The 16,777-nt window shown below is 42.8% G+C and overlaps 1 protein-coding gene and 1 long non-coding RNA gene across 2 annotated transcripts in view; one reads left to right on the top strand and one right to left on the bottom strand.

Moving 5' to 3' along the window:
• The window catches only part of jph3b (junctophilin 3b), a 134,232-nt gene that overhangs the window by 37,534 nt on the left and 79,921 nt on the right, over positions 1-16,777 (bottom strand). The window lies entirely within an intron of this gene.
• LOC134356228 (uncharacterized) overlaps positions 16,625-16,777 on the top strand; it is a 35,148-nt gene continuing 34,995 nt past the window's right edge. The window contains exon 1 of the long non-coding RNA XR_010020303.1: positions 16,625-16,702. This is a non-coding gene — a long non-coding RNA (uncharacterized LOC134356228). The remainder of the gene's footprint in view (positions 16,703-16,777) is intronic.

Here is a 16,777-nt window from a genome sequence, read left to right as displayed (position 1 = left end):
AACTGATGTATGACAATGGAATTCGCTTCATCACTAGATAACTGAGAGAGTTTGCAAAGTGATTTGGCTCATTATTGCAATTTCACCCTCATGCTACCCAAGAGGATAGAGTTTCATACAGACAAGTGTACACATCAAATACATAAACATAAAGACCCAAACCTACATCATTTAAAATTAATGTGAAATCACCCAGCTGAGCTAACACATGGCAGAAAGTATAAATCTGCTGAGCAAAATATATCCTCCACAGAAAGACAAAAGCTCAAAGAAAAGGAAATCACGGAACAAAAACCACATCAATTCATTGTCCGAACTGTGAGAGAACAAGCTATGCATGGACAGGATTACAGTTAAAAAAACTTCAGTGGATTCTGGATTATGAATAGACTTGACACCACAAGTCATATATTATTGACACCACGATGGGACACCGGTTTAGCTGGAACAGTATCTACCTCTCACCTGCAACAGAACTGAGAAAACAATGGATCAACAGCAATATTGTGTCACTCTACAACAGAAGTAACAGGCACCACATCACCAACACAATGCACTATCTCTTTGGAAAGAAAGATGTTTACCTTCAACTCCACAAAAATATAAACAAAACCTCACACCACAACATTATTCTGAATTATGCTGTAAGAGGCATGCCATGTAATATTAAAATTTATTTGGTTTCAAAATAAATAAGTTTAAAGTTTTAGGAAGACCACACATCTGTAGAAATGTGAAAGTCTTTGACATACGAAATCTCCTCAAACACCTAATAAAGCAGAGCCACTGGAGTGCCTTCTTTGTGATGTATCAATGTATACTGTTACATTATTTCACAAAAAAAAGACATCTGAGGTGTTATAGGCACCAGCACACTATTTGTATTTATTTACTTAGAGATACGGCATGAAATAGGTCCTTCAGGCCCTTCGACCTGTGTTGCTGATTTAACCCTAGCCTATTTATGGGCCAATTTACAATGACCAATTAACCTACTAGCCATTTGTCTTTGGACTACAGAAGGAGACCGAAGCAGCCAGCGGAAAACTACACATTCCACAGGGAGGACGAGCAAACTCCTTGTAGGGATTAAACTCCAAACTCTGACGCTCCAAGCTGTAATAGCATTGCACTAACCACTGCGCTACTGTGGAGCCCCATGGATGATGTACAAAGCAAGAAAGGCAAAATAGCCAATCCTCTCTGCAAATTAAAGCAGGGTATCTTCATCATGGTACATAGGGTGGAATTCTGAGGGCCAGAATGACCTTGTCCACTAGTTGCCTGGTGCTTCCGCAGTTATCATTACACTGTGCTTGGATGTGAAGGCTAAGAGGTGTGCAGAAAACTGCAATCCTCACGAATCCTTGAACAGAGACTGATTGACTCATTTTCTTTAACAGGAGACAAAGCTAAACTTCACAGCACAGGATGGTGTGTTGCCTCCCAGCTGCTAGGGTCCAGGTTGTCTCAGACTGATTGCAAAATATTCTCAAGGGCGAGGGTAAGCCGCCAGAGCTCATGGTGCACATTGACACCAATGACGCAGGTAGAAAGAGGGAAGAGGTGTCTGAATCTCTCCCAGTGCCACGTGCTAGTCAGGGCAGGAAGACAATAGCCCAGATGAATGAGTGGCTGAGGAACAGGTGAAAGAGACAGGGTTTCAGGTTCTTGGATCATTGGAATCCCTTCTGGGGTTATCATAACCTGAACAAGAGGGATGGATTGCACTAAAAATGGAAGGGAACCAATATCCCGGCCAGGAGGTCCACTAATGCTACTCAGGACTATTTAAACTAGCTTGGTAGTTTGAAGGGTCTCAGCCTGAAATGTCGACTACTCTTTTCCATAGATGCTGCCTGACCTGCTGAGTTCCTCCAGCAATTTTGTATGTATTACTACTGATTTAGAAAAGCCCAGCCTGTTAACCTTCAAACTTTGGTACAATTGGTGTTCTGCTAATACTCTTGGTACTTGACGTTGCCCCTTCCCTTAGATTCCTTTGTCAGGTTTACCCCTGATCCAACTCATGCAGAACACTGAGCAGGACCCATGGCATAGACCGGTTGGTATATGATTGGATGCGAGGAGTATGGACAACACTGCGGTATTGGTGGCCATAGAGTCGCTACATGCAGAGCTAAATACGATGAAGTCAGACATCTGTCAGAAAATTGAAGAAAAAGTTGCAGAGGTAGCGGTCGCTTTGAGAAGTGAAATTGCTTCGTTGAAAGCGGAAAATGACGCTGCGATTACCGCATTGAAAGCCCAGCTGAATACACAGGATCAAACTCTGAAAGAGATAGCAGAGTCGGCTAACGGAGCTTCGGACATAGTCGTGCAGCTGGAGACCAAGGTGAAACGACTTTGTGGGCAAGTTGAACAACTTTCTGAAAAATGCCTGGATTTAGAGGGACGTTTGAAACGACAGAATCTGAGGATTGTGGGCCTATGAGAGGGAAAGGAAAATGGGCAGAAGACAAGAAATTTCACGGCACAGATGCTGAAAGAAGCTCTAAACCTGGAAGAATCTCCGGCGATAGACCGAGCACATAGAGCACTTCGGACCCGCCCGGGGACGACGAGCTGCCGCAACACCTGATCCTGAGGATCCATTATTGCCATGTATTTGAATATATAATGTAGAAGGCGATAGGTACCAAGAATCTACAATAACAAGGACAAAGGATTCAAATCTTCAGAGACCTTCCATCCACAGTGGCTAAACGACGTGTGGCTTGCACACCGGTCAGAAGGTTCCTGCGGGATAGACCCAGAGTCAAGTTTGGCCTCCTCTATCCTGAGAAGCTACGAGTGACAATTAATGGAACTGAGGCGGTGTTTACAGATCCAGAAGAAGCTCACCGGTGTGCAAAACGTCATTTAGGAAATGCTGAGAAGATACAAGTTCTGCCCCACCGAACTTGTGTCTGCCTAACTGGACTCCATTTTGTCACCCACAGTTCAGTCCCTCCCCACCTACATCCGGGATACATCCCATGCCCTCCACCTCTTCAATAACTTCCAGTTCCCCGGTCCTAACCGCTTCATTTTCACTATGGATGTCCAATCCTTATACACTTCCATTCCCCATCAAGAAGGCCTCAAAGCCCTCCGCTACTTTCTGGACAATAGACCTCACCAGTTCCCCACCACCACCACCCTCTTCCGGTTGGCGGAACTGATACTCATACTTAATAACTTCTCTTTTGGCTCTTCCCACTTTCTTCAGACTAAGGGTGTAGCTATGGGCACTCGTATGGGCCCCAGCTATGCCTGCTTCTTCGCTGGTTATGTGGAACAGACTATGCTCCAAACCTATACTGGTACTGCTCGTCAACTTTTCCTTTGCTACATTGACAACTACATTGGTGCTGCTTCCTGCACCCATGCTGAGCTCGTCAATTTCATCGACTTTACTTCAAACTTCCACCCAGCCCTCAAATTCACTTGGTCCATCTCGGACACTTCTCTCCCCTTTCCTGATGTCTCGGTCTCCATCTCTGGAGACAGACTGTCCACTGACATCTTCTCCAAGTCCACTGACTCTCATAACTACCTTGTCTATACCTCTTCCCACCCCGCCACATGCAAAAATGCCATTCCCTATTCCCAGTTCCTCCGTCTCCACCGCATCTGCTCCCAGATGAGGCATTCCGTTCCAAGACATCTCAAATGTCCTCTTTCTTTAAGGATCATGGTTTCCCTTCTACGGTGATCAATGATGCCCTCACCTGCATCTCCTCCATTTCCCGCACTTCGGCCCTCACTCCATCCTCCCGCCACCACAACAGGGACAGAGTTCCCCTTGTCCTCACCTACCACCCCACCAGCCTCTGGATCCAGCACATTATCCTCCGCAACTTCTGCCACCTTCAACAGGACCCCACCCCTAAGCATATCTTTCCCTCTCCACCCCTCTCCACCTTGCGCAGGGATCGGTCCCTCCGTGACTCCCTGGTCCACACGTCCCTCCCCACGGATCTCCCACCCGGCACTTATCCCTGTAAGCTTAAGTGCTACACCTGTCCCTACACCTCCTCTCTTGCCACCAAACAGTCCTTCCAGGTGAGGCAACACTTCACTTGTGAGTCTGTTGGGGTCATCTATTGCATCCGGTGCTCCCGGTGCGGCCTCCTCTACATCGGTGAAACCCGACGCAGATTGGGGGACCGCTTCGTCGAGCACCTCCGCTCCATCCGCCACAACAGACAGGATCTCCCGGTTGCCACCCACTTCAACTCTGCTTCACATTCCCTTTCGGATATGTCCATACATGGCCTCCTCTACTGCCATGATGAGGCTAAACTCAGGTTGGAGGAGCAACACCTTATATACCGTCTGGGTAATCTCCAGCCCCTTGATATGAACATTGAATTCTCCAACTTCCGGTAATTCCCTCCCCCTCCCTTCCCCCATCCCAGTTTACTCTGCCCCCTCCCCCAGCTGCCTATCACCTCCCTCATGGTTCAGCCTCCTTCTACTACCCATTGTGCGTTCCCCTATTCCTTCTTCACCTTTCCTGCCTATCCCCTCCCCCACCCCTTTATCTTTCCCCTTACTGGTTTTTCACCTGGAACTGACCAGCCTTCTCCTTCCCACCCTCCCCCCCTTCCCTCTTCAGTCCTGACGAAGGGTTTCGGCCCGAAACATTGACTGGTCATTTCCGCGAATGCTGCCTGACCTGCTGAGTTCCTCCAGCGTGTTGTGAGTGTTGCTTTGACCCCAACATCTGCAGAGTATTCTGTGCTGAGAAGTGACTGTGCACAGTGAGAAGAAACCCCTTACAGAATGAAGATGCCCCAAGTAAAACTCCACAGTAGGAAATTGTGAACGTTTCGAACATTAATGAGGCCCTGCCTCTCTAACCCCTGTGGAAAACAGGACTCTGAGTGATATTTGGATTGTACTATGTCAGATTAAGACCCGATGAGTGCACAGACAGTAATAAGAGTTGGTCTAAACTGGTATTGTATGAGGACTATGTTGTTAATGGTGCTAGACTTCCCGGTGCTAGAGTAAGTTATAGCTTTGAGAATCACACTTACGTTAACATCTCGATAATCTCTGTTTGCTAGTTTCTCTTGGTTTTTTCATTCTGATGCCAGATTTGTCTTTGTGACCATCTATATAACAGGGGAGCTACTAAATTGGTTCAGAGAAGTGTTCGAGATCAAGAAGTTATTCCTAAAGTTTTGACTAGGTGTATTTGTGTATGGAGATATGGATTTTTTTGTTGGTTATTTTGAGCTTTCAGGGGTGATGGGGGTTGTGGGGGGAGGGAGGGACAGGGGTAAGGGAGTGCTGTTTAGGATCCATTCATTTCTAATGACTGATAGATTTACAAGGTCCAGAACAGATCAAAAACATGATCATACAGATGTTAAAAACTGAGATGGTAGGAGGTCAGGGAACAAGAAATCATATTACTTTTTGTTCCTGGAATGTAAATGGGATTAATGAGCCAGCGAAAAGGGGTAAAGTGCTGTCTCACCCAAAATCGCTACAGGCCGATGTGATCTTCTTGTAGGAAACACATTTGAAGAATGAAGTTCACTGTAAAATGAGGGGCAAGTGGATAGGCCAAATATATTCTGCAAAGTTTCCAATGTAACCTAGGGGTGTGGCAATAATAAGCTGCAGAAACGTTCCATTTTGTCACCTAACAACAATAGCGGAAGCGGATGGGAGATATGTTATAGTTACTAGGGAAATACAATCTCTGCCAGTTACCTTACTGAATATCTACGGACCAAACTGGGATGACCCGGAATTTTTTAGATGAGTTCTAGGATTGATACCAGAGGTCTCCAGCACTAACCCGATTATTGGAGGGGACTTTAATTTTGTTCTAGAAACATATTTAGACAGATCTTCCAATCAGAAGGCATTACCATCAAAGACAAGGAACCTGCTGAAAACATATATAGACAATATGAATCTGTGTGAGATATGGAGACTATACAACCCAACAGGGAGAGAGTATTCATTCCACTCTAGATTTCATAAAGTATATACTAGGATTGACTATTTCCTCCTTGATGGCAAAATACTGCCACAAGTTGATAACGTAAGATATCATAATATTGTTATCTCAGACCACAGCCCTGTTACTTTTTCACTGGAGCTGGGTGAATCGATGCAAATACATAGAAATTGGAGGTTTAATCCTCAGCTACCTACAAACCCAAAATTTTGTGAGTATTTAGAATCGCAAATTTTATTGTTTTTTGAGACAAATGATAATAGTGAAACACCCCCAGGACTACTATGGGAAACATTTAAAGCTTATGTTAGAGGATGTATAATTTTTTTTTCAGTGTTCCCTAAAGAAACGTAGTAGAGCAGAACAAATAGAACTAGAAGAACAAATATGTAAACTAGGCACGGAGAATGCGCGACAACCATCCGCAGAAAAATACAACAGAATTTCAGCATTAAAATACAAATTTAACCAAATACTCTCAGGAAGGGTGTACAGAGTCTTTATGTTTACAAAACACAATTTCTTTGAATTTGGTGATAGATCGCACAAATTGCTGGCAAGACAGCTACGCAAATTGGAAAGTGATCGGGCCATTCATAAAATTAAATCAGACTCGGGTGCTCCGTTGATGTCACACAAAGACATTAATCAAAGATTCCACGAATCTCAATCTAATGTACCGACAGGGAGCGTGCGTACATTCCCGGACACTTATAGGCTACTTTCACTCAATCTGACGAAGTGTCAGACTTTGGAAGCAGAGATTACAAATGATGAAATAGTAAGAACAATAAGATCCCTGAAAAATGGCAAGAGTCCAGGTTCGAATGGAATAGGTAATGAGTTTTATAAGAAGTTTAGTGACTTATTAGCACCTTATACAGTGGCGTGCAAAAGTTTGGGCACCCTGGTCAAAATTTCTGTTACTGTGAATAGCTAAGCGAGTAAAAGATGAACTGATTTCCAAAAGGCATAAAGTTAAAGATGACACATTTCTTTTAATATTTTAAGCAAGAAAACTTTTTTATTTCCATCTTTTACAGTTTCAAAATAACAAAAAAGGAAAAGGGCCCAAAGCAAAAGTTTGGGCACCCTGCATGGCAGTACTTAGTAACACCCCCTTTAGCAAGTATCACAGCTTGTAAACGCTTTCTGTAGCCAGCTAAGAGTCTTTCAATTCTTGTTTGGGGGATTTTCACCCATTCTTCCTTGCAAAAAGCTTCTAGTTCTGTGAGATTCTTGGGCCGTCTTGCATGCACTGATCTTTTGAAGTCTATCCACAGATTCTCGATAATGTTTAGGTCAGGGGACTGTGCGGGCCATGGCAAAACCTTCATCTTGTCCCTCTTGAAGTAGTCCATTATGGATTTTGAGGTGTGTTTAGGTTCATTATCCTGTTGTGGAAGCCATCCTCTTTTCATCTTCAGCTTTTTTACAGACGGTGTGATGTTTGCTTCCAGAATTTGCTGGTATTTAATTGAATTCATTCTTCCCTCTACCAGTAAATGTTCCCCGTGCCACTGGCTACAACACAAGACCAAAGCATGATCGATCCACCCCTGTGCTTAACAGTTGGAGAGGGGTTCTTTTCATGAAATTCTGCCCCCTTTTTTCTCCAAATATACCTTTGCTCATTGCGGCCAAAAAGTTCTATTTTAACTTCATCAGTCCACAGGACTTGCTTCCAAAATGTATCAGGCTTGTTTAGATGTTCCTTTGAACCTTTTAAATAGAACTTTTTGGCCGCAATGAGCAAAGGTATCAGCGAACTCCTCTTTTATCCCCTCATGTACAGATGGGGCCTTTGATGCATGGTGAGAATTAGGGATATGCAGTGTTGGAGACTTATACATTTTTGCGTCATTTCAGCAGCTCCAGGACAAATTTGGATTGCAAAAATGTCATTTTTTCGGGTATCTCCAGCTAAGACATTATATAAGATCACATCTTTCTGGTTTTGAGATGGCCGAACCTGATAAATCATTTAAGATCATGTTTAGGGACAGAACACACCATCACCTATCTGTATGATGCCATAACAAAACGAGTGTCATACAACAATGGATAATATTAAAAAAGAGTGGGAAAAGGAGTTGGGTACAGAGATAGAGGAGGTTATATGGAATGAGGTTTTGGAGTATGTTAACTCCTGTTCCATCAATGCCAGGCATTGTTTAATACAATTTAAAATCCTACATAGACTACATTACTCAAAAGTAAGGATTCATAAAATATTCCCAAGGGGGCCCCAATGTGTGAGAAATGCAAATCCTTGGAGGCAAATTTGTTACATAGTTATGCTTTATGTCCCAGGATACAAGAGTATTGGAAGCAAATATTTGAGGTCCTATCTAAGGCACTAAAGGTTCAGATAATACCAAACCCCATTTTAATAATTTTTGGAACTTCTGCGAGGTCAAATAAATTCCAGGCTACCCAGCAACAACTCCTGACCTATGGCATACTTAATGGAAAGAAACTCATACTGATGTTCTGGAAAAAGGAGGAAACTCCATCACTCAGACAATGGCTGTCTGCATTAATGGATACTCTGCATCTAGAGAGGATACGATACGTTATCAAGGACAGACTCGAGGAATTTGAAAAACATCTGGCAACCATTACAGTTGTATTTAGAAGAGACCGACAGCTGAACTGAGTGTGGGGGGCAGTAGGACCTAAACAGCACATACGGGAGGGGTGAGGGGAGGGGAGGGCTGGGAAGGGGAAAGGAGACAGGCTGGTAGGGTTTCCTTTGCTTTTTGCTTGTTTACTATACATATGTTCATTTGACTTTCATTATGTTGTTATAAGAAAGAAAAGGAAAAAGAAGCTTTGTACTTTAGGACATTGTCGGTTGTGGTTAAACTGATGTTGCTTCACAATAAAAACATTTGAAACGGTATTTGAATGGATGCAGCTCACTATATTGTAATGTGATGTATAACATGCTCCCACTTCTCTGCCTCTGCTCTCTTATGCTGCTCCGATAAAACTCAAAGGATGGCATGTCATCCTCAAACTAGCACTCTGGACTCACTGAATTCCACCACTTCAGATAACATGGATTATGTTTTCAAGTGTAACCTATTTCTTTCTGAACTAGATACACCGAAAGCAAAACCCTTTATTAAAGCCAATGATTAACTTTGCCGATAAAAAATAATAAATATTACTTCAAGTGGGGGAATTAATATTTACTCACCTAGCGAGCACAGGAGACAACTTCAGTAAAGAAGCTGCCTATGCTGATGGCAGGCATTGGAAGACTGCAGCAACTGTTTTTTCCTCCTTGCTAAGTCCAAGGGAATATTCCTGCCCCTCTACTTCATGATTACTTGAGAAACATTAAGATTCCTTGCTTGGCCACTTCTATCCCATTACATTGCACCCTGATGAAGCTGCTGAAGTATTTCTTTGATGTTAGGGATCATGCCTTAACTTCTCCAAATACAGAAATTCTGTTCGCGGGTGGCAGAGTGGAGGTACGTCTCTACCAAAGGAGGGGTAAGGTGCTCCTTCCCTACTGCTAGCCTGCAGGTCACCCTTGGGCAAGGTGTAGCACCTGCTTAGCACCCCCCCCCCCCGACCCCCAACCCAATCGGGGTCACGTGAAGCCATGGGAGCAGGTGGTGGATGGTCGTGTGAGCAGCTGGTGCATATCACAAGTTCTGGTTATGCGACCACTGACACCAGGCAGACAGTCTCTGAGGAGGATTGATAATGGCTGCGGTCAGCTCTCTTGTAAAGACATTGCCCAGAAGAAGGCAATGGCAAACCACTTCTGTAGAAAAAAATTGACAGAGACCATGATCACCCATGTCATATGACAGAGCACATACAAGCGAATGAATGAACTTTCTGCACGCGGATATCCTATTCAGGTGCACCTTCATCTGGGTAGACACAAGGAAGGTAGAAATAACAAACAGTCAAAATCTTAAGCACATATACCCAACTGTTAAAATTGGGATGAGAAGTTAACTGTTACATTCTCATTCATTGATCATACCCAAATGGAGTTATAAAACAGTAAAGCATTTTGTTGAATGTTTAGGAAAGACAGGATTAGTGGAATGTATATAGAATTTACTGTATATGACCAGAATTTTGGTCCAAACAGTCAATAGCAGCATTTATACAGAAGCCTCATTTCAGTAATTACAGTGAAATTCCCTGTCCTTGTACTATTTGATTGCTTCTCCCTTATCTACTTACAAAACTTCTCCTCAAATCTTTTTCACCTGTACCATCTGAGAAGTCCTCTCTCAATAAAGATCCTCTCTCAATCCTCTCTTAATTCTTTCACTTGATTTGTTAGTGACCATCTTTTGCGAACAAGGCTTCATTCTGGATTTGCTCTCCAAGCCAACACCTCTGTACAGGTCAACCCAAATGTGCCTTTTCATAACATTCAAGTTCGCTATTCATTCCAATGTCATTCAGACACGTTTCAGGTTTTGTGTGTAAACAAGTTACATGCTTAAAAGTATGATGAAGTAACTGTCACAGCTGGCTTCTGCACCAATCAGTCATTTCCTCCAGATCATCGTGACTCAGGCATCAGTACAGATTGTTTAGCCTTGAAGCATTGTGCAATTATCTGGATGCCAGAACTGAAACAATGGCTTCACACGTACACCATCAGTAATCAACATATCAGTGCAGATGAACCAAATCCACATGAAACTGCATAGAGGATGGGAAGATGCAACAGTATCAGAATTAATGCTATAGATGGAGAGAGAGAGAAAAACCAGGAAAAATCTTAACTCTTCATATATTAATGAATGTGCAACACAAATTGAATGGTACAGACAGCAGCCCAGAGAAACTGCAAGAAAGAAAAAAAGTTTGAAAAAAATATTAAACTCCATGATAGCAAATGTTGTTGACAGTTTGATAATAATAAAACAGTGTTTGCAGAATTTCACGTAAAGACCAGAAGATATAGGAGCAGAATTAGGCCATTTGGCCCATCGAGTCTTCTCTGCCATTTTACTGTGGCTGACCCAATTTTCCTCTCAGCCCCAGTCTTCTGTTTCACCTAGTATCCCTTCATGCCCTGACCAATCAAGAATCTATCGACCTCTCCTTAAGTATACATAACGTCTTGGCCTCCACAGCTGCCTGTGACAAAGAATTCCACAGATTCACCACACTGTGGATAAAGGAACTCCTCCTCAACTCCGTTCTAAAAGGACACTCCTCTATTCTGAGGCAGCATCCCCTGGTCTGAGACTCTCCCACCATAAGAAACATCCTTTCTACATCCACTCTACCAAGGCCTTTCACCATTTGATAGGTTTCAATGAGGTCACCCCTCATTCTTCTGACTTCTAGTGAATACAGGCCCAGAGCCATCAAATGCTCTTCATATGACAAGCCATTTGATCCTGGAATAGTTTTTGTGAACCTCCTTTGAACCCTCTCCATTTTCAGCACATGCTTTCTAAGATAAGGGGCCCAAACCTTATCTTAGGAGAGGAGAAGATGGTGGCGCAATGCAGTGCGCAGCCACTCCAGTGAATGATATCTGTTATCTGTCAAGTAAGGTGCCGCGCACAATTCTGATTTGATGGAGGCAGACATGAGAGCACGGAGGAACATCTGGTGAAACTTCTGAAATGCCTGTTTCGCTGCCGCTGCTACTGTGTGATCCGAAATCTCCGGAGGGGAAGGCCCCGAGTCCTCAGCTTTGCTTGTTGCTTGGCAGCCAGGGTTGGGGTCGAAGCGTTCGGCAGAGATGGTGCTCGGTGCTCGGTGTCGGAGGGGCTGGTCAGAGGCTCGAGGTTTTCGGACAGACTCAGAGTCCGCTGCGGACGGGTGCTTACAGGATACTGCATCGGCAAGTTTGCGGCGCTGGAGGCTCATGGCAGAGAGAGTTTCTCCCTTCTACCGTCTGTGTGAGACGTTGGGTATCAGAACTTTGAGACTTACCGTGCCCATGGTCTGCTCTTCATCAAATTATGGTATTGCTTTGCACTGTTGTAACTATACGTTATAATTATGTGGTTTCTGTCAGTTTAGTCTTGGTCTGTCCTGTGTTTCTGTGATATCATACTGGAGGAATATTGTATCATTTCTTAATGCATGCATTTCTAAATGACAATAAACGAGGACTGATTGTCCCCATAATCTAATCTAAAAAAAAACCCGCTCACAATACTCTAAGTGAGCCCTCATCAATGCTTTTAAGGACTTAACAGGATTTCTATGTCCTTTCAGAGCTTCAAAGGTTCATGTTATTGTCAAAGTATGCATGTACAATACAACTCCGATATTCGACTTTATATTCATCCTTTAAATGCCTATCAGTATGCTGTTAGCTGCAATGCAATGTTAATTATTGGTCATTTTCCATTATCCACCAGGGAATTCTTCTCAATTACAATAAATGATTGTACTCCCAATCTATTAAGCGTTGAGCCGTAAGAGATTTCAGAACAATAGCTACACTTGAGAATAATCGAGATTTGAAGCATAGTCTCCAAGGGACACAGAATGAACTCTGTGTCACTTTTCAGCTCGAAAAGCCTGCACCCAGCCACCTCTTCACCGCTCCCCATCCCCCATCCACTGCACCCCACCAGAGCTGATGTGAACCACTTTATCTTAAAACAGCGTGCTTCTAAATCGACACAACACACTGCTCCTTGTGCCTACAGTTCCACGTAATCTCACATGATTACAGAGCCGGTTAAAACCCCAGAATAAGGGGCTAAAGCACCACTGGCTACTTTCATGAGTCGCCTTTTGCCTTTAAGTGCTGGATTACAAGCTAATGTGCCTACCGTTATGACACGGTAAGAACCGAGGAATGCTGGGAAAAAGTAATTTCATACCACGTGGAAGGGTGACTAATGCTTGAATATAAACTATACACTATGTGTAAGAAAGGGTTCAATGACTAAGGTACAGTGAAAACATGGGGTAAAGTGTTGTTTCAGCATTACCTAGATCCTGTTTTAAAAGCTGCCCACTTTGTTAATACATTTTATTTCTTAATTACCTTATCAATATTTTTGCTCTGAAATACTAACTGTTTCCATAATAAAGTTCGATTAATCCTTCTGTACAATCTGAAAGGCTGGTGTTCAAGTGAAAGGAATACACAGCTTCTTGTTGTGGTTTTCATCAACACAAACAAGTTTACTTGGAAAGTTAGTCACTATCATAATGTAAAAAATATAGCAGCCAATCTACATAGAGTAGGGTTCCATAAAGAGATAACCGGCCAGATAATCGATGTTTTAGTGAGATTAGTTGAAGTATAAATATGGGCTAAGACAATAATGACATAGGACAAGAAAATCTGCAGATGCTGAAAATCCAAGCAACACACACACAAAGCTGGATGAATCTAGCAGGCTGGGCAGCATCCATAGAAAAAAGTAAACAGTTGACGTTTTGGGCCGAGACCCAACTTATTACTGACCTCTGAGGTGTGTTATTTCCAACTTTAGATATCTTCAATAATTTGTGCAAGTTACACGGATATCAGGATGAATGGCCTGCCACTCAGAGTCACAATGGTGCAACCAATGTTGAAGCTATTCATGAGCCAAGTTTAAAAAGCCTCCTGTTGAGTCTCAGGGTCAGATTACATCAAAAGTTCTCAGAATTGACACTTTCTTCTTCAGTAGGAAAAATCATTCAAAGGACCAAACTAACCTATGGAGCACTCAAATTACAGTTCAACATTGGTGCACGGCTGACCTTTGTTTCACTTATAAGACACAAAGCAGTTCAATACATTTACTGTATTGCCACAGGTCAGGCTTATTACTGGATTCAAAGTTCAAATGTATTCTCAAAATATATCATATAAAATCTTGACATTCATCTTGCAGGCACTCACAAAACAATGAAATTCAATAGAATTCACTAAAACAAACACACACACACACACACACACACACACACTCACTCACACAAAAGACTGCCACATGTCCAATTTGCAAAAGAGAACAAATTGCGCAATAGTTAAAAAAAAGTAAACAAAAGCACATGGAACATGAACTTCAGAGTCCCCAAAAGTGAGTCCAAGGCTGTGGAGCCCGTTCAGTGCTGGTCAAGTCAAGTTTATTATCATTTAACTATATACATATATATAACGTATATAACCATATAATATAAATGGAAATTCTTCGTAACAGAGTTTGAAGCCTGATGGCTGTAGGAAAATAACTGCTCCCGAACCTGTCGATTCCTGCACCTCCTGCCCAACGGTAGTTGCAGGATGAGAAGGAGACGGTCAAACGCAGGCAGACGGCGCTGAACACCTGTTCATTGTCCACTCGTCCTTGGCGATTGTAATTTTACTCAATGCCTCAACGGGCACAGAGTAATGGAACTGACCATGGTTTGTCTTCCACTCTCATTCCTCAACACAGTGTCCACCCCCAGCGATGGCTGCCCCAGCCGTACCTGCACTCTCCAGAGTCTAGATCGCCGAACCCTCTGGGAGTTTGCAAAAGCACCAGATCACTTAGTCGATCAAGCTAGTGCAAAGCTAAGCTGCTTCATATTGAGTTTAATTTTGTTATTTAAATATGTCCTTAGATCAAGCAGTAAACCAGGAAATGGGGTGTATGGGGTGTCAGAGAGGGTTAGCACTTCTGGTGGGGGAACATGTCGCATCCTTTTCAAGGCTGTTAATCCACCTTTGGTCCCCACCTGGCACTCAGCTCTCACCTGTGGCTCCCCGTAGCTGTTTGCATGCAGCAGCGGCCACACCCCGGGCAAAGGCTTCGACAAGCTGGCTAAACCAGGTGAGGGTAGCCGATGGGTCTCAAACCCTCGGTGAGATAGGGAGTTGCCTATCTCAGCATGTGAAGACAGACTCCGGCAGATTGAGCGGACGAGACCAATGGAAGGTCCAACGGTCAAGAAGGCGGTCTCTGCAAGCGTCGTGGAACATGTAGAGCAGGACAAGACACAGAAGACGTCCTGGTCATCCACTGCGCCTAGTCCCATCTCCAGCCGTCTAGACTCTGTCTTGCCACTGGATCCAGATGGGAATTGGGAAGAGAGAGTGAGGCTGACACTGCGCAACTCTCCCTCTTTTAAATCCAAATCACGTGCTAGTCTCGACACCATCAAATGGTGTCGAGGTCCTCATCTACGTCAACGACGGATGAACACAAACCAGGAAATAAACGGGAGACACAGTGGCATCGCAGTTAGCACATTGCTTTACAGTACCAACAGTCAGTGGTCGGCGTTCAATTCCCGCTGCTCGGGAGTTTGTACGTTTTCCCTGTGACTGTACGGATCTCCTCCAGGTTCTCTGATTTCCTCCCTCATTTCATAGGTGTACGGTTCGGGTTAGTGAATTTTGGGCATGCTGGAAGAGTGGCCACATTTCTGGGCTGCCCAGCACAAGCCTCGCTGACCTGATTTGACACAAACGAATCATTGCACTGTATATTTCGATGTACATGTGACAAATAAATCTAATCTTTAAGTACTTGGCATAGATAAATGGGAAACCAGTATTATCTGGTTTTCCAAATTTCTGCAATGCAACTGTTGCTGACGAGGACACTGCAGTAACATTTCCACAGCAAGCTTATTACATGCAAGCTCTGCAGTTTCATAAGCACCGCATTAATCAATTGTAAAAAAAATGGTTCTTGGGTTTTAAAGGCACAAACAGATGGGGAGGAGATCTCTCCTGGGATCATGTGGTATTTTATTTCTGCTATCATATTACTCTGCTCCCTGCATCATTATCAGTTCATGTTTACCGGCAGGCCTGTGCTGCCACACAGTGCAGGCCAGAAAGTAGTATTGTTTACAGACATCCAGCAACCCGATGATATCCGAATATTGGTTAAATTTCTTTCATCTCTTACAAGTATTATTAAAATAACTTGAATAAGACACATGACAATAAGTGTCAGAAAGCCAAAGACTTTAATGGCTGCTAATGCAACAAATATAAACCAACTATCCAGAGACAATTTGCATTTAGTTCATAGTTCTTTTGGCAGTTAACCTAGAAAACAGACTCAACAAATGAGAAACAAACAAACTGCAGATGCTAGAAATCTAAAATAGAAACAGAAAACGCTGGAAGTACTCAGCAGATTGGGACAAATCTATGGGAAGAGAAACAGAGGTAATGATTCAGGACTGACACTTCATCAGTTCTGTTGATCTTTCTAAATTCCTCAACTAATGTTTGAAAATTATTGTTCCTTGGCTCTGCAATCTCTATTGATATATTAGCAATCATTAAAAATTTAAATAGTTTATTTGGAACAGGAAAACAGGAATGTAAAGTTAGCCCGAAGCACATTAAGATTATTGTTTATTAATGTACAAAATCAGCTTTATTTCTCACTTAACTATTAATAAACAAATTCATAATGTCACAATTCTGGCTTTACCTGATAAACGTCATGCAGTTGTTATGGATTTGCCTCCTAATTCTATTACCAGTTTCTAGTTTATAACCATATACATAATCATTTCGGGTGCATTAGCCATCATAGGTAACTTTTAGTGTTTTTGTTTGTGGGTGATAATCTGTCATTTGAAGCTAATCAGTTGTGCACTTCAATGCCATTTGGATCATATGGCATGAGATCACATATCTATTTTTTCCTTGAATATTCTGTGCTTCACCTCTTTCCATGTATGCTTATCATTAATGATGTTATTTGTGCCACATCAATGATCAAAACAAGTGCAGAAAATTTGAATCAAGTATGTGATATTTTTCATAATTCAGTATAATTTATGGTATATTTTTATAACATAAAGGTTGATTTGAAGTATTAA

The sequence above is a fragment of the Mobula hypostoma genome, chromosome 14 (assembly GCF_963921235.1).
Source record: "Mobula hypostoma chromosome 14, sMobHyp1.1, whole genome shotgun sequence".
Classification (NCBI taxonomy): domain Eukaryota; kingdom Metazoa; phylum Chordata; class Chondrichthyes; order Myliobatiformes; family Myliobatidae; genus Mobula; species Mobula hypostoma.
Note: the sequence above shows the minus strand (reverse complement) of the source record. Positions and strands in the feature narration are given on the sequence as shown.